Raw genomic sequence first — 24,091 nt, 5'->3', positions numbered from 1 at the left:
GTTGCGAATCTTTAGTCATGATCGTTAAACTTCTCTGAGGGCATCACTGAAATGTGCAATGCAACATAGTAGCCTGAATTTGTGTGTGCTATCTTTCGCGCCACGAGCAGCAATGTTGCCTGTTGATGAGTTATGCAATTAGCTCCATAAAACCATGGTATAGATTAAATTCGATTACTAATTATTGGAACGATTAATTGAGATGCGAGTTTCACTGAGTGAAAGGTGTTGAGTATGCCTTTTAGCTATGTAGGTTTTCTTTTAATCTGCGTTTGATGGGGAAGCGTCATTAACAGTATAATGAAAAAATAAATTTCCCCATACTAATTTGCATGCAAACTTGAAACGGCTTGTGCTAAATCAGTTTTAATCCAAATGAGCTCAAATTTTCGGAGGATACTCAGAACATGGTAAAGAATCAGATGAGCACTGTGGAGCAAAATCGATTTTTTGAACCACCCTAATAGTTACCTATAGTCACCAACCTCGTGTATCTTGAGTCTCACTGTACATATATTTTGTTTCCATTTTGCTTTAATACGCCAATATTAGCTTATGTTTGTATATAGCGCAGTGTTTTAACTTGCCCCGATATGAGAGACAAGCTGACACAAAGCATATAAAAAAAATTGTATCCAAAATATTTTTAAATATTCTTGGTAAGGTTTCTTATTTTTTTATGGTTTTTTTTATTGGTCAGAACTAGCAAACACCGCAAACGGATTCAAAAAAAGATATTTTAGTTACTAGATAAAGATTGTCGCTTCGGTTCTCTTTGTTCTGCTGTCCGAAACATGTGTGGTACCTAACTGTCAAATCGTATGTATTTTTCCTTCATTGACATTTAGATCCCCTATCCTCGCCAGCAAAAGATGTTCCGGACAGCGAAGACAGCGACAATCTTTATCTGATAACTAAAATATCTTTTGATTCAAAATGTATTACAGGGTGATTTTCTACAGCACTTTAAAGTTCAACTTAATGGATATTTTACACTATAGGTAAAGACAAAACAAATAATCAGGATGCCCATTATTCTTCTGGGAATCAACCGAAACGGAAGAAATCGGGCTGTGAAATTGTTTTGACGCACGTGGCACACTACGATTCTTTTCTTTATGTGGGTAAGAGGAGGTATTGATGGAAAAATCCGATCCACTCTAATCACAGCTAATATAGTTTTATGTGGTATACAAGTTTGTAGCTAACGCAAAATGACCAGCTTCTCGATTCTCACGACCCTAAGACTGTATTTCAAACGGTCGATCTACACCATGCAGCTGTTCACCCTTCAAATAAACTGGTTTAAACGTTTGATCAACAATTTCAGCACTGTTCTTGCAAAACGCGACGTGCCAATGCTCGTTTGTTGATGTTGGATGTTGCACAAAATAGCACAAGAAGCCACCACCTTGTGGTTTTTGCGGAGATCCACTTCAGTCACATCCGTCCCGGTTTAAACTCTCTCGCAGGTACCGAGGTCCAATGACATCCGAAGACGATGTTGCAGCTGCTGGCCGCAATTTTCGCGCATGTTGTATCTAAATCATGTAGACTTGTTCCACTCCAGCACAGGTTCTTTGGAACTAAGACAGTCCGTGCCTCAGCTTTCCACGCAATCCAGAACAAACGTTTTTCCTTCCGTCGTCGTTGCATCGGTTAAGTCATCTCAGCAGCGCTGCTGCGCCACCGCCCTCCATCGAGGAAATTGCTATGGGACCGCTTGCCCTCACACTCGGTTCAGTTGGCGTGGCGTGATACCAATTCGGAAATCTGGTTTGAGCTTCTCCTTGCGCCATCCCACAATCGCGAACTACCATCGCACAGGTTGGCGGCTCTGCTGCACACCGGTTTCAATGGTTGGAAATGCAAACCGTCACTTTATTACAGCCCGCCCTAATCGTGTGCCCTCCTAAGTTGTGCGGTTGATTGCCCCACCGCCACCGCGCGGGTCGGTGCCGGGCCCCAATCGACGCGCAATCCAGAGCAGAGAAGTCAAGCCAAAGCATAGAAATAACTACATAAATACACGTCGATTGCATCCAGGTTGATCCGTGCTGCGACGACGACGACGACGGTCGGTTGTGAAGGGCCGGGTGGTAGCTCGGTTCCCATTGCCACGAAGCACAGTGGTGGGTCACCGGATAATTCTTTAAGAAACCTTGTCATTGGTTGTCATTAATTACTGTGGAAGTGTAGAATAAAATCTAAACTGTGAGATTTGAAGCTAACAAAAACAAAGTTTGCTTCAGACCATTCTGTAAATCGAAAATCCGATTATTTTTTTATGTTTCGCAAATAATTTCAATCGTCAAATCCGAAAAGATTTGTCCAATTCACGACCACTGTGACTAGTGCAACATGCACTTCACAAGCTTATGATCGAATGAAATTGCTCCTTAGTTCGTGAGCTTTTATTTACCTTACAACGGTATTGAAGCTTGCCTCATCGAGACAGCGAGGAGGTAAAACGCGAGATTAAGCTGGTTACGGTCCACTTAATACCGCGATAGTCCATTCCCTCCCGCTTTGCTCGTTGTTTCGATTCTTGTTTTATTCTACTGAGCTCGTAGAGATTAACTAATTTATTGAAAACAGTGCTGGCACGATTTAATAAAATAAACAAGTGAACATAAAACCGATATCACGAATGACATTTAAGAAATGAGATAGTTTACGGTCTGGGATCTTGTTTCGTTAAATGGTGGCTCAGATGAAGATGGCAGAGAGTAATGTGGCGGGCCCTCAGGGGAAGATCGATTCGTGCAGATTGCGGTGTCGATGACCAGCCCTTAGTGGGTCTACAATCAGGAGTTTTTGAATTGCGGAATAACTAAGATAAAAAGGTTCTTACATATACTCTATTTAGCAGAATTTCTTCACCAACAGTTTGCTGCTCATATTCCATCAAGCAATGTAATAGCTAATAGAACTGCCATAATACAAAACTTACATTTGACTTTATCAATTACAAGGAATACAAATCTAGGTCGGGTAAATGTCAAGCTCCAGTATCAAAATAGTTGGAAATTCTTGCTTTCTTGTCGCACTCTTATTCTCACGAATATGGCGCAAGCCTACTGAAACTCGTGAGTACGGAGCTAACGATTGTGCTTGCCGCGGTATGAAGTCCTGATCCGTTTTTAACAGTACGATGGTCGTGTGGCATTCCATGCTAGCAGTCATTAGGATGCAGAGTTCCACATACAGTCGGATATAATTCTTTTAGGTTATGTTGGGCTAAGGTTTTTGAGGATGTTTTTCCCGGGTTTCAGAATTCTACGGGAAACTTTTTCTGGACTAACAGGAAAATACTTCCGGCTTTCTCCAAAAATTATCATGGAGTGATTCAGCAAACTCTTTTGATTATCCAAATTTTGTTTCCTACGAACAATTTTCTTCAAAATCATTTAATTTTCGAATTTCACAAGAGAACTTTCTTTAATTTTCTCTGAAATTCCTCAAAATTTCCTCAAAAAATGCATCTTACTCTTTCTGGAGATTTTTCTGATTTAACTACTTAGATTTTTTTCAGAATAATTTGGGAATTGTTTCATCAATTTTATTGGACACTAGCTGACCCGTCGAACTTCGTCTCGTCCAACATTAATTGGTTAGCACCAACATTTATTCTGTGTTCACTATTTAAGTTTTAACGGTTCGATTTCATCTAACAGAGTAAAAGTCAGAACTCCTTTTTCCCACATGCCAAATTTGGTTCCATTCGTTTGATTGACGAAACACTTCTGCATACCCATTTTCTCGCCGATCGGTTCGATAGTTTCCAAGTCTATAAAAGTCAGACAGAAGGAAATTAATTTTTATGTATATAGAAGATTTTTCTAAATTCTCCGGAAATATTAACGCGAAATTCTTACTAAATCCACAGAACAGTTTTTCTGGATCAAACAGGGTAAGGGATTAGTGAGCTACACACTTAGCTCATTTTACAGTTTTCGGTAAATTTTACCGAAATCTCAACCGCTGAACTGTTCGGTAAATAAATTTACAGATTTTTTGTAATTTTTTCCATTGCTCAACTGTCAAAATCACCGAAAATCAGTATTTGCCGAACAGTTCAGCGGTTGAGACTTCGGTAAAATTTTACCGAAGTCGGCGATTTATTTTAAGTGTGTATACTTACTGTACATGCTATGGAATTTTATTAATTCAAGACCAATATCGATGCAGTTGCTCTCCGTATCTCGTTCAGACTAGACGTACACTACACGCGTTGTGCTTTCGGGTTACTGTTTATTGCTATCATGCCGGTGACGAGAAAAAAATGTATAGTGTTAGACACATCAATTCTCCCAAAGCGGCCTAGCGTTCCAGACATCAAGAAATTTCTTGATGAGAAAATAAAACTTGACATGTTGACAGTGAAGTGTGTGCAGCCTCATAATGTTAAAAATGTGGTGTATCTTGTGATGCAGGATGAAGAGACGGCATCGAAGATCGCTGCAGAGCACCATTTGATGCATTTAATGCAATGGAGTGTGATGGAAAGTGCCCCAATGTCATGCTTCCTATATACATTGAAAGCAACGCCATCGATGTACGTCTACACGATCTACCGGAGGAGATCAATAACATTACAATCGCTGACCATATGCGCCAATATGGGGAAGTGATTGCCATACGCAACGAGGTCTGGAAGAATTACTTTCCTGGTCTCAGTAACGGCGTTCGCGTGGTGCGAATGCAATTAATTAAACCCATCCTGTCATACATAACCATCGAACAAGAAGTTACGCTGGCAACATACTTTCTTCAAGTTCGCACCTGTGTCAATTGCGGTGAGAAATCTCATCCAAAACAACGGTGCTCAGAAGTATCAAAACCACAGAAGCAGCCAAAAAACGTTGGATCTAAAACAACAACTTCTGAAAAGCCGTCTCAAACGACCAAACCGGAGCAGTTATCAACCAACAAAAAGCAGCATCCAATTGATGAAGAACAATGGCCTAGTATCTCCGGACCGGTGAACGCTGTCAACGTTAAAGCGGCATCGAAAACAAATAAATCTGAAGCAAAGCGACAAAGGTCGCTCGACTCCGATTCAGCCAGCAGCCAGCAGATGTCCAAAAAACCAACACCATCAACCTCCAGCGAAAGCGATAGTAGCTTAGTTACCGTACCTGATATTCCTTCTGCTCGGAGAGGGAGGCGAATATAAATTAGGTTATACATTATAATTGTATATGATTCAAATCGATTTTCGGCTCCGTGATGCTTACTGCGGTTGAGCCTTCCGAATAAAAAAAAAAAAAAAAAAAAAAAACCAATATCGATGCCGGCCGTTGGTGATATATGGACATGAAACTTGGCCCATGCTCGAGGAGGAGTTGCTGGCACTCATAGTACACCCAGGTTTTTTTTTACACGGTTTGGTTTTGGTCGTTTAAGACCTTCAGGGTCAATGAAGCAATGAGTTAACCCCACCAAAAAATTCACAAAAAATCAAAGAAAATTCAGGGGGTATTTGGAAAGCTGTAAAAGTTCAGGTTAACCAAGAAATTAATGAACTCCAACCGCGTAAAAAAAACCTGGGTGTATTCTAGAGACGGGTGCCTATGACCATCTTTGGCGGTGTGCTAGAAAAAGCGGTGTGTGGACTGCGGAGGCTGTGAAACCCGTTTATTGCCGGGAAGAACCGCTCCACTGCCATACAACCTTGCTACGCGAATTCCCGTAAGTGAATGGACAAGAGACGTCAAACTCTGTGTGCTTGTGACGGGTTGAGTGTTACGTGCAGTGCTCCCAGTAGCATTACCAAAGCACTCACTTAGCACCAACAACACAACCTTTACCTGAAATAAGGGACACTTTCGGTATCCCACATCCTCCCTATGCTCCGATAAGACAAAAATTGAAAGGTTTTCTTTTATCACTACACGTATAAATACTTTATTATAACCCTGCTGTGTGCTGCTACACATATTACATATAGCACGCTGCTTCCCTAACCGTTATTAACAAACACAAATTCTCAATCAAAACAGGGAATTTTCCAGCGCCCTATTTGCTAGGATAACCAGCATTGTTTCCCTTATTACCATGTGACAAACATTGTAACAACCTAAAGCGGCTCGTGCAAAACAACAATATCGGAAAGAGAAGCCGCCAGTGCGCCATTTGCTTTAGCAAACCAATCAGCACTGTGTTCCTTTTTTCCGCGATGTGATATTTGCACAACGACCTGAAGGTAGTCTTACACCTCGGGAATTTAGTCCACGGATTTTTTCCTAATGTATTTTTACATATGCGATGTTTTCGGAATTTGGGCACGGAAAATCAAAATCCCGGCCCCATTTAAATAACACGGGGACCAAAATCCGGCGGAAATTTTTCCGCGATGTGACATTTGCACAACGACCAAGCGGCCCCATTTAAAATGCCCGGGACCAAAATCCGGCGAAAAAATTTTCCGAGGTGTAAGGTAGCCTTAAAGCTAAGTTGACTATTGGCTCTGGTCACGATATCGTTATAGTGGACACGGAATGCGAGGGCACTGTCCAGGATAACACCAAGGTCCTTAGCTTGTTGAACCCGAAAGAGAGTCTGTCCGTTGAGGACGTAGTCGAAGGTAAATGACTGATTTTTTCGATGAAAGGAGATAATATTGCATTTTTAGATACTTAGTCTCAGCATGTTTCTTGAGCACCACTCAACAAAGACGTTTACCATGTTTTGTAAATAATAGCAGTCCGAGTAACATTCTACTGTTTTGGATATTTTTGTGTCGTCTGCGAATAAGTAGCGGCATCCAGGAGGCAACAGGCAACAGAGAGGCGTTATTTATGAAAATAGAAAATAGAAGTGGCCCAAGATTGCTGCCTTGCGGGACTCCAGAATTATTGGAAAACAGTTGGGATTCCGAACAACCTATTTTTACGCTGACTCAACGGTTTCGCATGTAGGATCTAAATCAGTCTACGCTTCTTGAGGATGCTCCGAGTCTCTCCAGTTTGGCGAGCAGAATTGCGTGGTCATCGGTGGCGAACGCCGCCCCGTCTCCAAATCCATATATGTATGTAGCATCAACCTGCCAACCTAAGAAAGTAAACTGTATCAAACTCGTGAATACAGAACGTTTCGGGTAGAATGATCTTTGTCGATGTAGTTTTTGCAACACGTAAAAAGGCAATCGTTCACCATTATTTAAAATAACTTGGAGCAAGAGCACAAGGAAGTAATGTCCCAATAGTTAGCAATATGACCTCAAACAGAAAAATGGATGTATAAAATCGCATGATGGATAAAAGGGCTTCAGCAAATTTGCTTAAAATTAACTCCCCTATCAGGAAAAAATATCAGGCATGAGCGAACAATTCCCTACGACAATCTAGAACGTCATCAACACGGAAGAGTTAGGAAAGAGAAAATATTAGGTATATTGGCAACCGATTGTACTGTTTTGAAATAAGAATTTTAATAAAACGTATCCTTAGAGTTTATATGATGTACAAGAAACAATTTTTTTTATCTTCATTGGACGTCCTAGGCCATCCAAACTACCCTTGAGTTCATTACTTGAAATCTGCAGCTACAAAAAAACTTTTTTTTGCCGCTCAAAGTTACCGTGTTTATTACGTCTTATAGAAGGTGATAAAAATACCGCAAGGTAGCTCTAGGATATTCTGGGTTATCCAAACTATTCTTCAGTTCGGAACTTCAGATGTACAGCTGGTTAGAAGCTTTTTTCAGTTGTCAAAGCTTCGATATGCATTCAATTAAATCCATTAAATCTCCTGAGAGGTCAACAGATATCGTAAGATTGTTTTGGGATATTCCGCGTTATCCAAACAGTCCTTGAGTTCAGAACTTGAGATCTATAGCTGTAAAAAAAATCGTTTTTCAGTACTCAAAGCTTCAATATGTATTCAATTATATGCATTACAGTTCCCGGGAGGTCAAAAGATATCGTAGGATAGTTTTGAGATATTCTGGGCGATCCAAACTGTCCTTGAGTTCGGGACTTGAGATCTACAGCTGCTTAGTAGCTCTTTTTGGAACTCCAAATTTCGATATGCATTCAATTATATGTCATGGAAGCAGCGAACCCATAAAATGGCACTGGATTGCGTGGGTGGGTACAAATTAGCCCACCAGCGACGTGAGAAGCTCTTTTATACAAAAGCAGTTTCGGACTTTCTTAATGTTGGAGCCGATATATTGGAGCCTAGAGTGGCGGAAACCCCAAGTAACCAATGGCACTATATTTTGCCTTTTCGGCAAAATAAAGCAATATAAGCATGTTTGCACTGTACGTTATAGTCTGTAGCGTTATAGTCGCACGTACGGACTTTTAAAATGTTTACGGTTCCCTGGAAAATCTACTGCTGCGACTGTAAATCTCAAGTCTTGGACTCAAGGACGCTTTTGATGACCCAGGATATCTAAAAATCATCTAACCATGTCCTTTGATCTTCAGGAATATATTATAGATAAGGTTGAATATAGTGATGGCTGTAGATCGCAAGTTCTGAGCGCAAGGACGGTTTGGATAGCTCAGCATGTCCCGAAACCATCTTACCATATCTCCTGCTCTTCTTAAATATGTCATGGACTTGGTTGAATACATATTAAAGTTTCTAGTGCCGAAAAAGCTAGTTTCGTGATTGTAGATCGCAAGTTCTGAACTCAAGAACATTTTAGATGTCCCAGTATATCCTAAAAGCATCTTCTCTTATCTCTTGGTTTCAACAAATATCTTATGAACATATTTGAATACATATTCAAGCTTGGGATGACGAAAAAAGCTAGAGTCGTGGTTGTAGATAGCAAGTTCTGGACTCAAGGATGGTTTTGATGACCAAAGATATCCCAAAACCAACTATGTCTATGTCTCTTGGTCTCTACGAATATATTTTGAACATATTTAAATACATATTCAACCTCAAAATGACGAAAAAATCTATAGTCATGTTTTTTCGCAAGTTCCTGATCTTTAGGATTATGTTATGGATATGGTTGAATATATATCCAATCTTGAAGTAACAAAAAAAGCTCGCATGGTAACTGCAGGTCGCATGTTCTGGACTCAAGGACAGTTTGGCTGGTCTAGTATATCCCAAAAAAATATTTTTCAACTTGTTTTGTCATTTATCCAGTATTAATCACGAAAACAAATGGAACATATCAAATTTACTGGGTAAAACGCTTAGAAAAATTTGGGCCTGAAAGGGTTAAATAGCATTGCTAATGGGTGGCTCTACATGTCTTTGCATAGCTTTAGCACGGATGCGGGTATTCCGTCGGGACCTGTAGCGAACGATAGCTTCAATTTCTGCGTTGCTGCTATCCCCATGTCGGCTGTAATGCGGGGAAGTTCGAAGTTGGAGGCATCGCCTGGCATATCAACGATTGTATCGTCCACTTGCACTTCAGATGCGGAAAATTCATTGCTGGCCGTCGTGTCCTTGAAACATTGAGCAAGGCAGTCCTGATTCTTTCCTCTTGTCGTTCACGAACGATCAGAATCTCTTCCCAAGTAACATTTTAAGTTTTATAACGCTCTTGAAGACCATAATTTACTCTACAAGAGTGCTACAAAACCAGTATAAAACCAAAATGTTACTAGGGTTGGAATCAGCTTAAAGGCTAGCTTCCGTTCGTTTCACGTGCCGATTGTACAAGCAATGATTACAGTTGCGGTAGCGCTGGCTAGCAACATTGAATAGTCGTTGATCGTGAATTACTGTATTTTCGAAGAGCAGCTGATCGTTCTCGCTTAAGCGTTCGTAGACGAGAGTTAGACCATGGCGGTTTTTGTAAAGGTATGCCAGCTGGTGCAACATGGATAATTGCCTCTTCTACCTTGTTACAGAAGTAATCCACCGCATCGTTAATATGACTGGATGTTTCAATAACTTGCAAATCTATTTCAGAAAGCGCGTTGCTCAGTGTGCTGTAGTCGGTCCGGTGAAAATCCAATGAATAGTTTTCGTGAGACTGTTCAAACAATTAAGGCGAAGGTAAACTTAATGTCAAAGTTAGGGCGGGGTGATCAGCGTCAATATCAACCAACGGCTCAAGCGGCAAGGAAACTCTCGGCAAAGCGTAGTCGTTCACAAATACGAGATCCACTAAGCGATCGTTGCGATTCAAGTGGGTATTGGTTTGGTTTGAAAGAAAACGTGCAACTGGAATCCGTCAGGAAGTCAAAGCAGGCTTCGGGCATGTGCAGCATTAGATTGATGAAAGGTGTACCATTGTTGGTAAAGCACCAATGAAGATCGGCTTGATTTAGCCACCGATCATAAGAACAGGAGACTGTAAACTATTCGAAATGAGATGGATCGCAGCGATTTGATGTGCGAGTTGATAATCGTGCAATCGTTCTTTCGGGCGGGGAGCAGGTAAACAACACCGACACTTAGTATTTTTTGAGGAATTCAACAACTGCCTATATCTGCTCGAGCGTCTCTAAGATAGGTGTCGGGTCGATGTAGCTGGCCATTTTATTGGAGACAGCAATCAATACTCCTCCAACCCATGGCTTGCTGCTGTTCAGGTTAGATCGGTCGGTCCTATAGACGCTGTAGAATGAACCGGAAAGTTGTGTAGAGTAAATACGATCGTCATGCCAGGTTTACGTCTAAACTAGAGATGGGCAAAACGGATCACTTTTTTGATCGGATCAGATCTGGATCATCCAGTCTAATGATCCGGATATTTCATACGGATCGGATCTTGGGAACAAAATGTAAGGAGATAGCCAATCAGTGAAATGGCTCACACTATTGATCCGTACATAAAATAAATAGTAGACGATCTCTTTTATTTTGGGGAAAATTATAGATTGTTCATTATTAGGGTAGAAATATCCGGAAGACGAAATTAGTTATCTAAGACATTCATGTAGACTGCTATCAGATAAATTAAATAAATAAATAAATTTAATCCTTCTCATAAGCATACATAACATTTATGGAATACTTAAAAAAAACTTTTCACTTTGTCATTTCCTTACAAATGGTCCGTTAATTTGCTGATATGGTGAATCGGGTCTTTTGAAAAGTGAGCTACGAATCATTCGCTCACATCAAAGATCCGGATCATTCGAAAGGTTCCGGATCTTAACGCCCATCGCTAGTCTAAACAATCACCTCGTACGCTGCCTCCGATGCAGACAAAAAGAAGGTATCAATTTTAATCGTCAGTCCACTCACATTCTTGTAGTAGATACGAAGAATATTAGATGAGCTTTCGAGTGAGTCGGTTGAAGTTTGTCAACTGGAAATAAGAGTGGTTCGAGAGACTGATTACCTTCTTGCATATCTGGCACTAGTGGTCTTGGATTAGATGTACACGCAGTAATCGGCGATTCAGCATGGCTTCCACAACTGGAACGTGGAGTAATCAAGTACCGGATGATCAATAACACAACTGTACTTGCCTGACGTTGAAGAACGGAAGCCCCGTTTGCCATTACCAACTTCAGGACTGGGACGATGACGATGAACAAAGGTGTCTGTGGAGAGCCCGACTTAGATGGCTGGTTCTGGGCCTTCCTCAGTGCTTGATACAGTGTGTCCCGGATCCATCAAAGTTGTTGCAATATCAGAAAAAGTAGTATACTGCATGTGGTGGTAAAACTGGAGCAGCTAAAACTTGTCGAAAAATAAGACGAAGAAATGGTTCTAAAGGACGCATACTTGCCTGGAAGAAGTTGTCGGGAGATAACGTCACCAACCACGACCGAAGAACCAGGACGACTCAGATGGCAGAAATTTTTGGAAACCACGATTTGGTCGGGTGGCTCAAGGACTCCCTCAGTACTGTTGGCAATGTATCCTGGATGTGTAAAGCGTGTGGTCGATATGGCAGCAGAGTCTGCTCCACCCGAGCAGCATAAGTCAGGCAAAATGGTTGCAGCAACTTGATTGTGATTAAATCTGGTCACATGTGAGTTGCAGTAACCCACGTGGAACAAGTGTGATGCTAGGGCAGGCTTGGGATACGCAGAAACCAGTTTACGGCTACGATAGGTGATGCTGTAGCAGGATTGGCGGTGGAAGGTCTCCGAATTTTTATTGGAACCGTAGTCCTCATACTCCCGGAACATAATTCCTTCCGGCCAAGTCGAGGGATCGAGAGCACTATTCTTCAATGCTGGATCAAGTCCCACTTTGAACGAAACGAAAGGCATATTGCTGATATCGACCCTTTTGGCCTTCAGCTTAACCACTTCTTGACCGCTTTTTAGCTCCAAACTCGCTTTTACCATTTCAGAAAGAACTTCGTTCGTCACATCCGGTTTCATGCGAGACAAATAGTGCGGTAAGACGCGCGGCTACAAAGCAAGACCATGCTGAGGGTGGCTGGGTTCGATTCCCGGTGCCGGTCTAGGCAATTTTCGGATTGGAAATTGTCTCGACTTCCCTGGGCATAAAAGTATCATCGTGTTAGCCTCATGATATACGAATGCAAAAATGGTAACTTGGCTTAGAAACCTCGCAGTTAATAACTGTGGAAGTGCTTAATGAACACTAAGCTGCGAGGCGGCTCTGTCCCAGTGTGGGGATGTAATGCCAATAAGAAGAAGAAGAAGACAGGATCTATTCCTCCAGAGGTCACACAGACTGAATTTTCAATACTAGCATTAGACAACGGAGAGTACACTTGACTAACACCCAGTGAATCATATAAGATTTTCTTCACAAACAGTTTTCTCCTTACCAAGCCGGGAATCGAACCCACATTCCACGGCATGTAAATACCCCCATATGACTTAAGTGGCAATGCGCACGGTCGTGAAGTCGACAACTTAGAATTTTTGAAGATTCATATTTGTAGTGAATGAATAAACTTAGTGATTTATTTCGAATATGTGACCACTATTCGTCAGGACCATATAGAGCTTTCAAAACATTTTGGCACCGCGACGGCCGAAGTGTTAACCTCAGCTTCACACGTGTGGTGCATCACACGCTATGGGGCGGGGGAACCTCTCGCGCTAAGGGGGGCATCGCATCGTTTAGTCGTCGTTAGTTGTCGGTCGCTGCTTAGGGGAACAACATAAAGAAAAGAAGCATTAGCATAACCACTTCGGTTGAGTTTGTTGCTTTGCAAGAAGATATGTATGTAGGTGAGTTCCTGCCAGCCAGCCGGAGCTGTAGGTAAGTGGGTACGTGGCTGTCCCGATGTTCGTTCCTCACAGTCGCTACACTGCTATCGCACACGTGCACATAACGACTGGATCGCTCCTTCGGCACAAGTGGGTATAGTACTAGTAGGTGCGGTAGGTGCCAGCAGGACGACAGACAAGTTTGGTCCTTCTTGTTGGATCCAGCGCACAATAACAATAATGGTGTAGTTATGAAAATTGTTTACATTTAAAGAGCATCTTTTCCGCGCTCCCATCCCGCCATGCTTCCATGCATGGCGACAAAAATGGGAAGAATTGCTATTTATAATAATAATCTTCTTTCGGTTTCAGTGAACTATTTGTGTCTCTTTTGGTGGGGAATGTAAAACCTGAGTTAATCCACTTATGGATTTTTAAATGTTTACATTTGCAATATTTCGTTTTGAGAATATTTCTTGTAAAAAGTAACCAATGTAGAACTTGCCGTTGGAAAAAGCCTTATGTGCGTATTACTGCTGCGATGCGTGAATTTTATTTCAAAAACGTCGTAGATAAAGTGCAATTTTCTCAACTCATTGTGGTCCGCATTAGAAGATCTTTTTATTCTAGTAATTGAAAAAAAAAATCGTATTATTTATTGTAAGCCCTAGTTGATAGATGGGTTCAACAAATCCGGCGAAAAGCTTCATGTTACCCTTCCAAATAATTTTCTGCATCATTTTTGTATTCAATAATCTGTTCTTCAGCATTGCACGCTAGATCTTCGGATTTTGTTACATAAATAATAACGGATAAAAACGATTTGTAGAATTGTATCTATTGGTCTTCCCAGAAGGAAAATCCATTTTCCAAACGATTAATGCACCCTTCTCAGGATTGAAACAGCAATCCACCAAAGTCATACGAGCATTCCAGCTTACAGCTGAGCTGCGAAAAAGATGCCCTTTGATTGCAGGAGCATTTTTTCTTCATCTTTCCACAGAGAAAGGCAAACGTTCCATTCGCATAAAGTGGCATTTGGAGCGGAGCAAATGTGTGAATAAAAGTCATTGTATTTATGGTAAATTATTTTCACATAGAACGACGCAGTTGGAAGCATTTGTTCGGTTTTTGTTTGGCGATGCCGTTTTGTCCGGACTTTCTGTTCGCCTGGCAGTAAGTACCCGCTGGAAGTTTTAATGCAGCACTGTACGCGGCTGAGCCTGACTGCCAACCAGGATGGGGAGCCAGTTGCACCGCGGCTCGACATCACACGAGTAAAAACCCGAAAACAAAGACCCCTGCTTAATTGGAGTGCTCGGTAATTATGTTTGCGTTAGCGGCGAGCTTCGCCCATGTGGCATTACTCGTTATTGGACAAAAGTAGGTACACGTCGCGGCTGAAGTTGCATTCCCAATACAACGCATTCGGGGAACTGGGGTGAGCCGCACGTGGACGGCGGGATGCGGCAACGCAAGGGCCAACAACTACAACAACGGCGGGAAGTAAGTGATTATGCATTAAGAGATTAGGTGACAATTGTGGGAAATCGTTTCGCCCTGTATTGTTTCTCTGTGGTGGGGATTGGGACTGTATGGCTGTGTGGATTAAAAGTAGGTTAATTAAAATAGTTTCCTCGCCCAGGTAAGCGATGAATATGCTATTTTGAATCAGCGCAGGTAGTACGCTGATGAAATGAGTAATTGAAGATTTTGATTTAGAAAGGGTGATATTTGTATTTGATCTCAATTTTAACTAAGAAATGCTACAGAATGAATTCATCCAACTGTTTATAATTTCATCCGGAATCGGTTTGGGATTTGGGATTCCATCCGGAATCCGTTTTGGATTCCATCTGGAATCCGTTTGAGATTCCATCCGGAATCCGTTTGTGATTCCATCCGAAATCCGTTTGGGATTCCATCCGGAATCCGTTTGGGATTTCAACCGGAGTCCGTTCAGAATTCCATCCGGAATTCGTTCCGGATTCCATCTGGAATGCGTTCGGGATTCCATCCGGAATGCGTTCGGAATTCCAAATTTGTAAAATATAACTTATATTGTAACTGAATCTTATAGGAATACTTCTTTCAATGTGTGAGTTAGAAATCTAATGGATTGTGATAATCCAACTAAACAATTCTATGAAGACACTGTTTTTTATCTAATCATTCAACTCCATATTTTAAAATTGTAACCTCTACATTGAACAAGCAATGTGTATCACTTCTCAAACGTCAATATGCAACAAGATTTATTGCACCTCCCAGCAGCAGGGAAGAGAGCCAAGGTCCAGAACTAGCACCACAATCCCCATTTACAGCCATAGCCGAGAATCGGTTTTCATTTTATTACAAGTTCGAAACCGTTTTGCTTCTCGTAGGTCCTCGTATTCGTTTCTCCCAACCACCACCTCCTCCGACAATCACCACTTTGCCAGTTCTCAGTCAGTTCTCGATGCCAAGGAGTGCATTGAATTTCTTCCCATCTCCGCAGCTTGTCTGGAAGAAAAAAAGCCAACCTTGGCTCCACTCCACCAGCAGCAAATACAAAGGCTATCAATTTCCAGCGATCGATTTCCAGAGAGCGTCTTGACGGTGGTGGTGGCCGGCGACTAAAAATGGCATAAAATAAATATGCTGATTTTTCTTCGGTTGATCTCCGGCTGTGTGCGAAGCTGTTTTTCTTCTGGAGTGCGCGGTTTCCGCTCACTTCTCGTCTCTAGCAGCGGCAACGAGCCGGGTCTACTTGCTATTTTGATTAGTTCTTTCAGATCCAGTGCTCTGTTCATGCCAAGTAGGTGCCTAGAAATAAAATGAAAGCAACACCCGTTCTTCCGTCGTTATGCTATTTTTCTCCTTCAAAGATCCAAGGAATCTCTCGGAAACGGCTATAAGCGTCGCACAACGAACGAACGGCAACACATTGCTCTGGCTTCGATCCGAGCGCAGCAGCAGCAGAACAAGTGAAAAACTTTAAATTGTAAATTGAACGTTGCTTCGCTGGTTGTCTCCTCCTGAGTTCCGTGTGGCCGTACGGCGTGCGGTGATATGAGAGGTGATGGTGCTATGTGATGTGTTTCTTGAGGCATTGTGAACCAGAATCTGTTGTAGCAGTAGGGGTCCACGCTAGCAGAAATAAAATATCGATTCAATCCATTCCATCATTTGAATAAGGTCATCAGATGTGATACAGCCAAGTGCTTCAGCATAATAATAAAAATACTTTTTAAAAATGATCAACATCTTGTAACATCTACAGTAAAGGTAAATGAATTGGGCGACTACCAGCTCTGTGGCTAAACACAGAATTTTGAAATGCTTGATTTATTTCAGAATACTCAGGAATCAACTTATGAGATCTCTTTGCGGAGTCACTACAGAAACACGATTAAACTTCAAACTGTTTTTTTTTTTAATTTAAAAAAAAATATTCTTAGTAAAATACTCAAATGGTAACCTTGAATATCATTTTTGGTTTCCACATGTTTGATTTCATTTTGAATATACTTTGGATCCTTTCAAATACACTTTGGAATCCATTCGGATCCACATTTGATTCCATTCGCAATCCACATTGGATTCCATTCGGAATCCACTTTGGATTCCATTTGGAATCCACTTTGGATTCCATTTGGAATCCACTTTGGATTCCATTTGGAATCCACTTTGGATTCCATTTGGAATCCACTTTGGATTCCATTTGGAATCCACTTTGGATTCCATTTGGAATCCACTTTGGATTCCATTTGTAATCCACTTTGGATTCCATTTGGAATCCACTTTGGATTCCATTTGGAATCCACTTTGGATTCCATTTGGAATCTATTTGAATTTCATTTAGAATCCACTTTGGATTCCATTTGGAATCCACTTTGGATTCCATTCGGAATCCACTTTGGATTCCATTCGGAATACACTTTGGATTCGATGAAAAATCCACTTTGGATTCCATTCGGAATCCACTTTGGATTCCATTCGGAATCAACTTTAAATTCCGTTCGGAATCCACTTTGGATTTCATTCGGAATCCACATTGGATTCCGTTTGGACTCCACATTGGATTCTATCCGGAATCCGATCTGGATTCCATCCGGAATCCGTTCGGGATTCCATCCGGAATCCGTTCGGGATTCCATCCGGAATCCGTTCGGGATTCCATCCGGAATCCGTTCGGGATTCCATCCGGAATCCGTTCGGGATTCCATCCGGAATCCGTTCGGGATTCCATCCGGAATCAGTCCGGGATTCCATCCGTAATCCGTTCGGAATTTCATCCAGAATCCGTTCGGGATTTCATCCGGAATCCATTCGGGATTCCATCCGGAATCCGTTCGGGATTACATCCGGAATCCGTTCGGGATTACATCCGGAATCCGTTCGGGATTCCATCCGGAATCCGTTCGGGATTCCATCCGGAATCCGTTCGGGATTCCATCCGGAATCCGTTCGGGATTCCATCCGGAATCCGCTTGGGATTCCATCCGGAATTCGCTTGGGATTCCATCCGGAATCGTTTTGGGATTTCATGGGGAGTCCGTTTGGGATTCCATCCGCAATTCGTTTGAGATTCCATCCGGAATCCGTTTGGGATTACATCCGGGTTCCGTTTGGGATTACATCCGGAATCCGCTTGAGATTCCATCCAGAATTCGTTTAAGATTCCATTCGGATTTCGTTTGGCATTCCATCCATAATTAGTTTTTGATTCCATCCGGATTATGTTTGGGATTCAATCCGGAATCCTTTTGAGACTCCATTCGGATCCCGTCATCCGTAATCTGTTTGTGATTCGGAATCCACATTTCTTCCATTCGGAAACCACATTGGATTCCATGTGGAATCCACATTGGATTCTATTTGGAATCCACATTGGATTCCATTTGGAATCCACATTGGATCCCATTCAGAATCCACATTGGATTCCATTCGGAATCCACATTGGATTCCATTTGGAATCTACATTGGATTCGATTCGCAATCCACATTGGATTCCATTCGGAATCCACATTGGATTCCATTCGGAATCCACATTGGATTCCATTCGGAATCCACATTGGATTCCATTCGGAATCCACATTGGATTCCATTCGGAATCCACATTGGATTCCATTCGGAATCCACATTGGATTCCATTCGGAATCCACATTGGATTCCATTCGGAATCCACATTGGATTCCATTTGGAATCCACATTGGATTCCATTCGGAATCCACATTGGATTCCATTCGGAATCCACATTGGATTCCATTCGGAATCCACATTGGATTCCATTTGGAATCCACATTGGATTCCATTTGGAATCCACATTGGATTCCATTCGGAATCCACATTGGATTCCATTCGGAATCCACATTGGACTCCATTCGGAATCCACATTGGACTCCATTCGGAATCCACATTGGATTCCATTCGGAATCCACATTGGATTCCATTCGGAATCCACATTGGATTCCATTCGGAATCCACATTGGATTCCATTCGGAATCCACATTGGATTCCATTTTGAATCCACATTGGATTCCATGTTGAATCCACATTAGATTCCATTCGTAATCCACATTGGATTCCATTCGGATTCCACATTGGATTCCATTCGGAATCCACATTGGATTCCATTCGGAATCCACATTGGATTCCATTCGGAATCCACATTGGATTCCTTTCGGAATCCACATTGGATTCCTTTCGGAATCCACATTGGATTCCATTCGGAATCCACATTGGATTCCATTCGGAATCCACATTGGATTCCATTCGGAATCCACATTGGATTCCAATCGGAATCCACATTGAATTCCATTCGGAATCCACATTGGATTCCTTTCGGAATCCACATTGGATTCCATTCGGAATCCACATTGGATTCCATTCGGAATCCACATTGGATTCCATTCGGAATCCACATTGGATTCCATTCGGAACCCACATTGGATTCCATTCGGAACCCACATTGGATTCCATTCGGAACCCACATTGGATTCCATTCGGAACCCACATTGGATTCCATTCGGAATCCACATTGAATTCCATTCGGAATCCACATTGGATTCCATACGGAATCCACATTGGATTCCATTCGGATTCCATTCCATTCGGAATCCACATTGGATTCCATTCGGAATCGACATTGGATTCCATTCGGAATCCACATTGGAATCCACTCGGAATCCACATTGGATTCCATTCGGAATCCACATTGGATTCCATTCGGAATCCACATTGGATTCCATACGGAATCCACATTGGATTCCATTCGGATTCCATTCCATTCGGAATCCACATTGGATTCCATTCGGAATCGACATTGGATTCCATTCGGAATCCACATTGGAATCCACTCGGAATCCACATTGGATTCCATTCGGAATCCATATTGGATTCCATTCGGCGGATTTTGACCGAGTTTGAAATTCATTTGGATGGTAGGAGCAAAATGCGTTTGAGATTCCTTTCGGATGAAATTAATTTGAAATTGCATTTGTAATGGAACCAGTTAGAAATTTTATCTGAATACTTGTTTGGATTCCTTCTGCAGTCACTATGGAACACCAATTAGCACCTTTTCAAATAATTCTCTTACGATAAATTCGAATCTTGTCACAATTCCTCAGAAATCATTTTGTTGTGGGACAAAATGCTAAATGAATTGACAATTCTAAGATGTAACATCGCAATGCATCAAAACTACAGCCCTCTTTCACACATCTTGCTGCACTTGTGATCACATTTTTCATCCTAGAACTGGATATATTCTTGTAAAACACTTAACGGTGAATTATTCTCGTATTTACTTTCCACGATGCATGCCAGGGATCGTTGAGTCGAAGCTCAGCCATTTCTTGTACCAGCAACACTTTGAGCGGGGAAGACACATCCCAACGAGGTGCCAGTACAAAAACACCTTGTTCGGTGAATCGATAAATTTATGCTTAAATAATACATTTATTCCAATCCCGCTACCGCCCATTCCGCCTGGAACGTCTTCACCCATATGCGGAGGATACGAACATTCCATCCGTTGGCCGTCGTCGTCGTCGCCGTCGCTGTGGAGACATTCTGGGCCCGGTTGGCGATGATCTCGCGAACCCGATAGTGCAACTTTTTCTTCCTCCGTCACAATTGTTGCCGTACATATCTGAGCCGTACATTATTCGCGCGATGTGAATCGTCGCTTGGTTCAGCATCAACGGCAATCCGAGTAGGGGTATGTGGCATAGAAAGCATAGAGTGTAGAGAAATAAGGCGTCGTTTTGGTTTTTGGTTTGTTTAACTGTAATTGTCTTTGCGTACAATCGAATATCTTCCAAAGGAAATGGAATACACCTTCTTCGTGATTGGTTATAAGTGGAGCTAACAAACTGATACAGATATTACATTTCATACATTTTTTTTGTAACAAATACCCGAAACGCAACATACCCTCAGTTCAGTTCAGCATCAGACGGCAGTTGGAGTGCATTTATTGCACTTCGCATTTCCCGATTTCCATTTCGCTTAGCATTAACCTTCTCCCCAGCAGTGCGCACTCTGGCTCCGGTTTCTCACTAGCGCGTTTGTGTATTGCCTTTTTCAGGTGACGACTAATTGTAACATAATGGAATACAAGCACACCTTGAACCCGACCACCACCGCGAACCGATCCCAACAAGAACAGCAGCAGCAGCAACAATATCTCCTCCAGCAGAAGCAAAATCAGCATCCCGAGCTTTGTCAGTACAGTCAGTGTCAGTGCCGGAGGATGATGCAAGCTTAGCAGCATCCTATCCTCAGTGAGCAAGAGCCGGAGGAATACGCGATTGCGAGCCAAAGTGAAAGAAGGGGGACACAGCGACGAGGCCGAGCGGCGTCGCAGTGCAGGAAAACCGGAGATCTTCTACGCGAGATATAAAAGGTAAGGAATTTTAATAGAGTTTCGTTGCACACTTGTGTCGTTACCTACTCCGGCACGGCAAGTTGTTTAACAGCGAGCGCGCCAAAAGGAGTGCATTAAATTTTAAGACACCGGGATAAGTACCTTCCGGACCTGGCTCTCCCAACTGATAGCTGGGTGTACGTTTGTCAATTCCACCGAAACGCGATACACTTTATTTCTCACCGTTGAAAGCCTTGAAATTGAATATCTCTTTCAATCGCGCATTCTTTTGCTTCTGCTTGCAAATTTCATCAGTTTTCAAAAGCTTCCCGCATTGCCTCTGCTTAAGAGGTAAAAAAAGCCCAATCTCGCTTGAGAGATTAATCATCGAAATTATGCATACACAAAGAAAGCGTGCAAAAGGGAACGTCGTCGGATGGAAACATCTCCCGTTGACGATGGACCGCGCTTGTCGCGCAGGACCCCCGTCCGCCCGACCGGTTGATGGAAAATAAGGAGTAATCTGAAAATAAGTCATCAAGCTCATACACAAGTCATCTGTCATCCCAAGCCAAGCCAGCCGGTCGTTTGCTTGTTCGGTCGGTCCGTATATAGAATGAGAAGGATCACCCACCTCCTGTCACGGAATTTTCGGAACACAAGAATCATCATCCCCGCCCGCCCGGCTGTGCTTGTCGGAGGCTGGAGATGTCGATGTGTCGTTTGGAAGGTTCAGTTTGATATGTTGATATGCGTTGTTTACCACGCCGCTCGTCTGCCATCCATTGTCGCACCGCAGGTTATATAACCCCGGGAAACTTGAAATTCGGAAATTTAAATTCCGGTCATTTGCATATCTCTATTTGCGTGGTTGGAGCGAGATTGGGTTCTGCCAAATGGCAATGACAAGCGATGATGCCTGTTGGGTTTGGGTGTTTGGCATTCGGTGACGGCGTTTGGAAGCGAAATTACTTAAGCCATCACAATGCTGTAGGTTGGAGGTAATTCATCTTGCCAAACGAGGCTGTAAAATCGAGTAGAGCCTCAATCGCCCAATCTATCAATAGGATTGCACAATTTCTTTGTTGACAACCATTGAAAATCCAGCAGTGATGTTGAATTGGTTCGGTATACAGGAGTTTGGAATCGAATCGATAAAGAGGTAACGGCAGGTATTTTATACCTTTCAGATGTGTTTTTCTTGCAAAATTTAGTACAGACTCACAAAAACAGGTTATAAACTCCAAGGAATCTGTTTGAATATACGTTTCTTTTGAAAAAAAAATCAATCGTTTGAAGATAATTCTGATTAATCAACCTGGCGGTGATGATGACTTTCTCGCTCATTATAAAATGTGTCGAGAAAAATTCTTTAGAGATGTCAAATAACGGGTAGCCATTTAATAGCTAGAATGGGAAAAATGGCTCGGGAAGAAAACTACAAAGAAGTACAGTTCAATCTGTTATACGTTATATAAAGAGTTGGCCTTAGTCTTTAAACTTGGATTAATAAATAATATGGTCCGTGATTAGCAGCCGTGCGGCGTAGTTTAACCTTGCAGGTATCACATGACCGCTGGACGGCTGTCATTTCCGGATAATGCTTGTGATCCTATTGATGAGTTGCTTCGTGTCTTTGGCCTTCCAATCGCCTTTGCATACAATGGAGCTCATTAGACCAAAAATCCTTCAACAATTTTCGAAAAATTTTCACGTTTAAAATTGTCCACCGTACACTTTTCCCACGATCTTTGTTCGATTGAAAGAATTGCGCGGCGCGGAACTTCCTGTTTTGACGGCATGTTGTAAACAACTGAACGTATTGGATTGAAAATGTGTGTGTGCGACAATTTCTGAATATTCTAAGGAATCATTCACATAAGGAAACATTTCTCTGAAAGCTTGAGTGTTCTCATAGAAAAGTATTGAAATAATTCCCGTTTTTCAGTGTCCACCCGTTAGAACAAATATGTAGCAATTAATGGCTTTTGACTGTCATATAGACTTCCAAAAATGTGGCAAAATTGGATCGTGAAGAAATCATATCAAAACTGTCATAAAATCTGGTGTAAACAGAAATCAGAGGCAGATAAAATTTGAACATGCTAAAAATCGAGTCATCACTGTATCTTGTGCATATTCGTTCTTGGAATGATGCTATGGCAGTTTCAATGCAAAGAATTGAAAATAATAATAAAAATAATATTATTTGAAGTTAAATTGTAAACAAATAATCAAACAGAAGCCTGAATGCGCCCATTTTTGAAATAATAAAAACCAAAAATAGTGAACATATGTTCCAAAATCTAAAAAAAAATCACGGTGTCTTCGAAATATTGACTGTAGCCAAAACTATTTTGAGAGGCTATTCCGACTAGAAGCTTTATTAGGATATAGCTATATTAAGGAGGCTCTTAATGTCAAAGTAGTCGTGTAACATCTTGTAATATTGTAATACAGACTATAAGCGTCACCTTTTAGAAAACCAAAAATATTCATACGTATGTATGCAGGAAGTAGGATGTTCCCGTTACGCTGGGATATGGATACTCTGAAGTAGTGCGTAACGGTGTAAATCCGGTCATATCACCAGACTCGGTACAACACTGAAGCTGATAATATGACGTTCCTAGCCCCGAATCTCAAGGTGTCAGGCGACCCGTGCTTAGGGGATGAATGGCCTGGGGGTGAAACAATTAGCCAGGCATTTACCGGGGCCTGTAATGCTGGGTAGACACTTTTTCGTGGTGCATAACGGAGTAAGATTTACCAAACTGTGATCTAGTTCTTACTATTCTTGTTAATACTTATGAGTGATGGTCGGAAGAGTATGGAACGATTATAATTTGCTTTTAGATGACCCATCTTTTCCTCTCTTGGGTGGAGTCTATGGAGTAAATTATAAAAACGTAACTCAATCTTAGGTTGGTTTCGAAGCCGACGACATGAATCTTCAAGCTCCAGAGCACTGATTAATTAGGAAAGAAGCGGATATGAATTTGGTGGATCTGCTGAACCCTCTGACTGATTAAAGCTCTGTGTAAAGGTTAGATTCAGAAATTCCAAAACGTAATAAAAACAGATCTCTGTACAAAAACGAATTCGGAACTCATAAGAAGAAGCAAAAATATGTTTGAACTTCAGTACCGATGCATGGCCAA

The 24,091-nt window shown here is 41.8% G+C and overlaps 1 protein-coding gene across 1 annotated transcript in view; it reads left to right on the top strand.

Moving 5' to 3' along the window:
* LOC134225415 (insulin-like growth factor-binding protein complex acid labile subunit) overlaps window positions 1-24,091 on the top strand; it is a 531,242-nt gene that overhangs the window by 286,725 nt on the left and 220,426 nt on the right. The window contains exon 2 of the mRNA XM_062705475.1: window positions 20,652-20,969. The gene's annotated coding sequence lies outside the window, so the exon portion shown is untranslated. The remainder of the gene's footprint in view (window positions 1-20,651; window positions 20,970-24,091) is intronic.

This window comes from Armigeres subalbatus, chromosome 3 (assembly GCF_024139115.2).
Source record: "Armigeres subalbatus isolate Guangzhou_Male chromosome 3, GZ_Asu_2, whole genome shotgun sequence".
Lineage (NCBI taxonomy): Eukaryota > Metazoa > Arthropoda > Insecta > Diptera > Culicidae > Armigeres > Armigeres subalbatus.
This window is presented reverse-complemented; position numbering and strand designations above follow the sequence as displayed.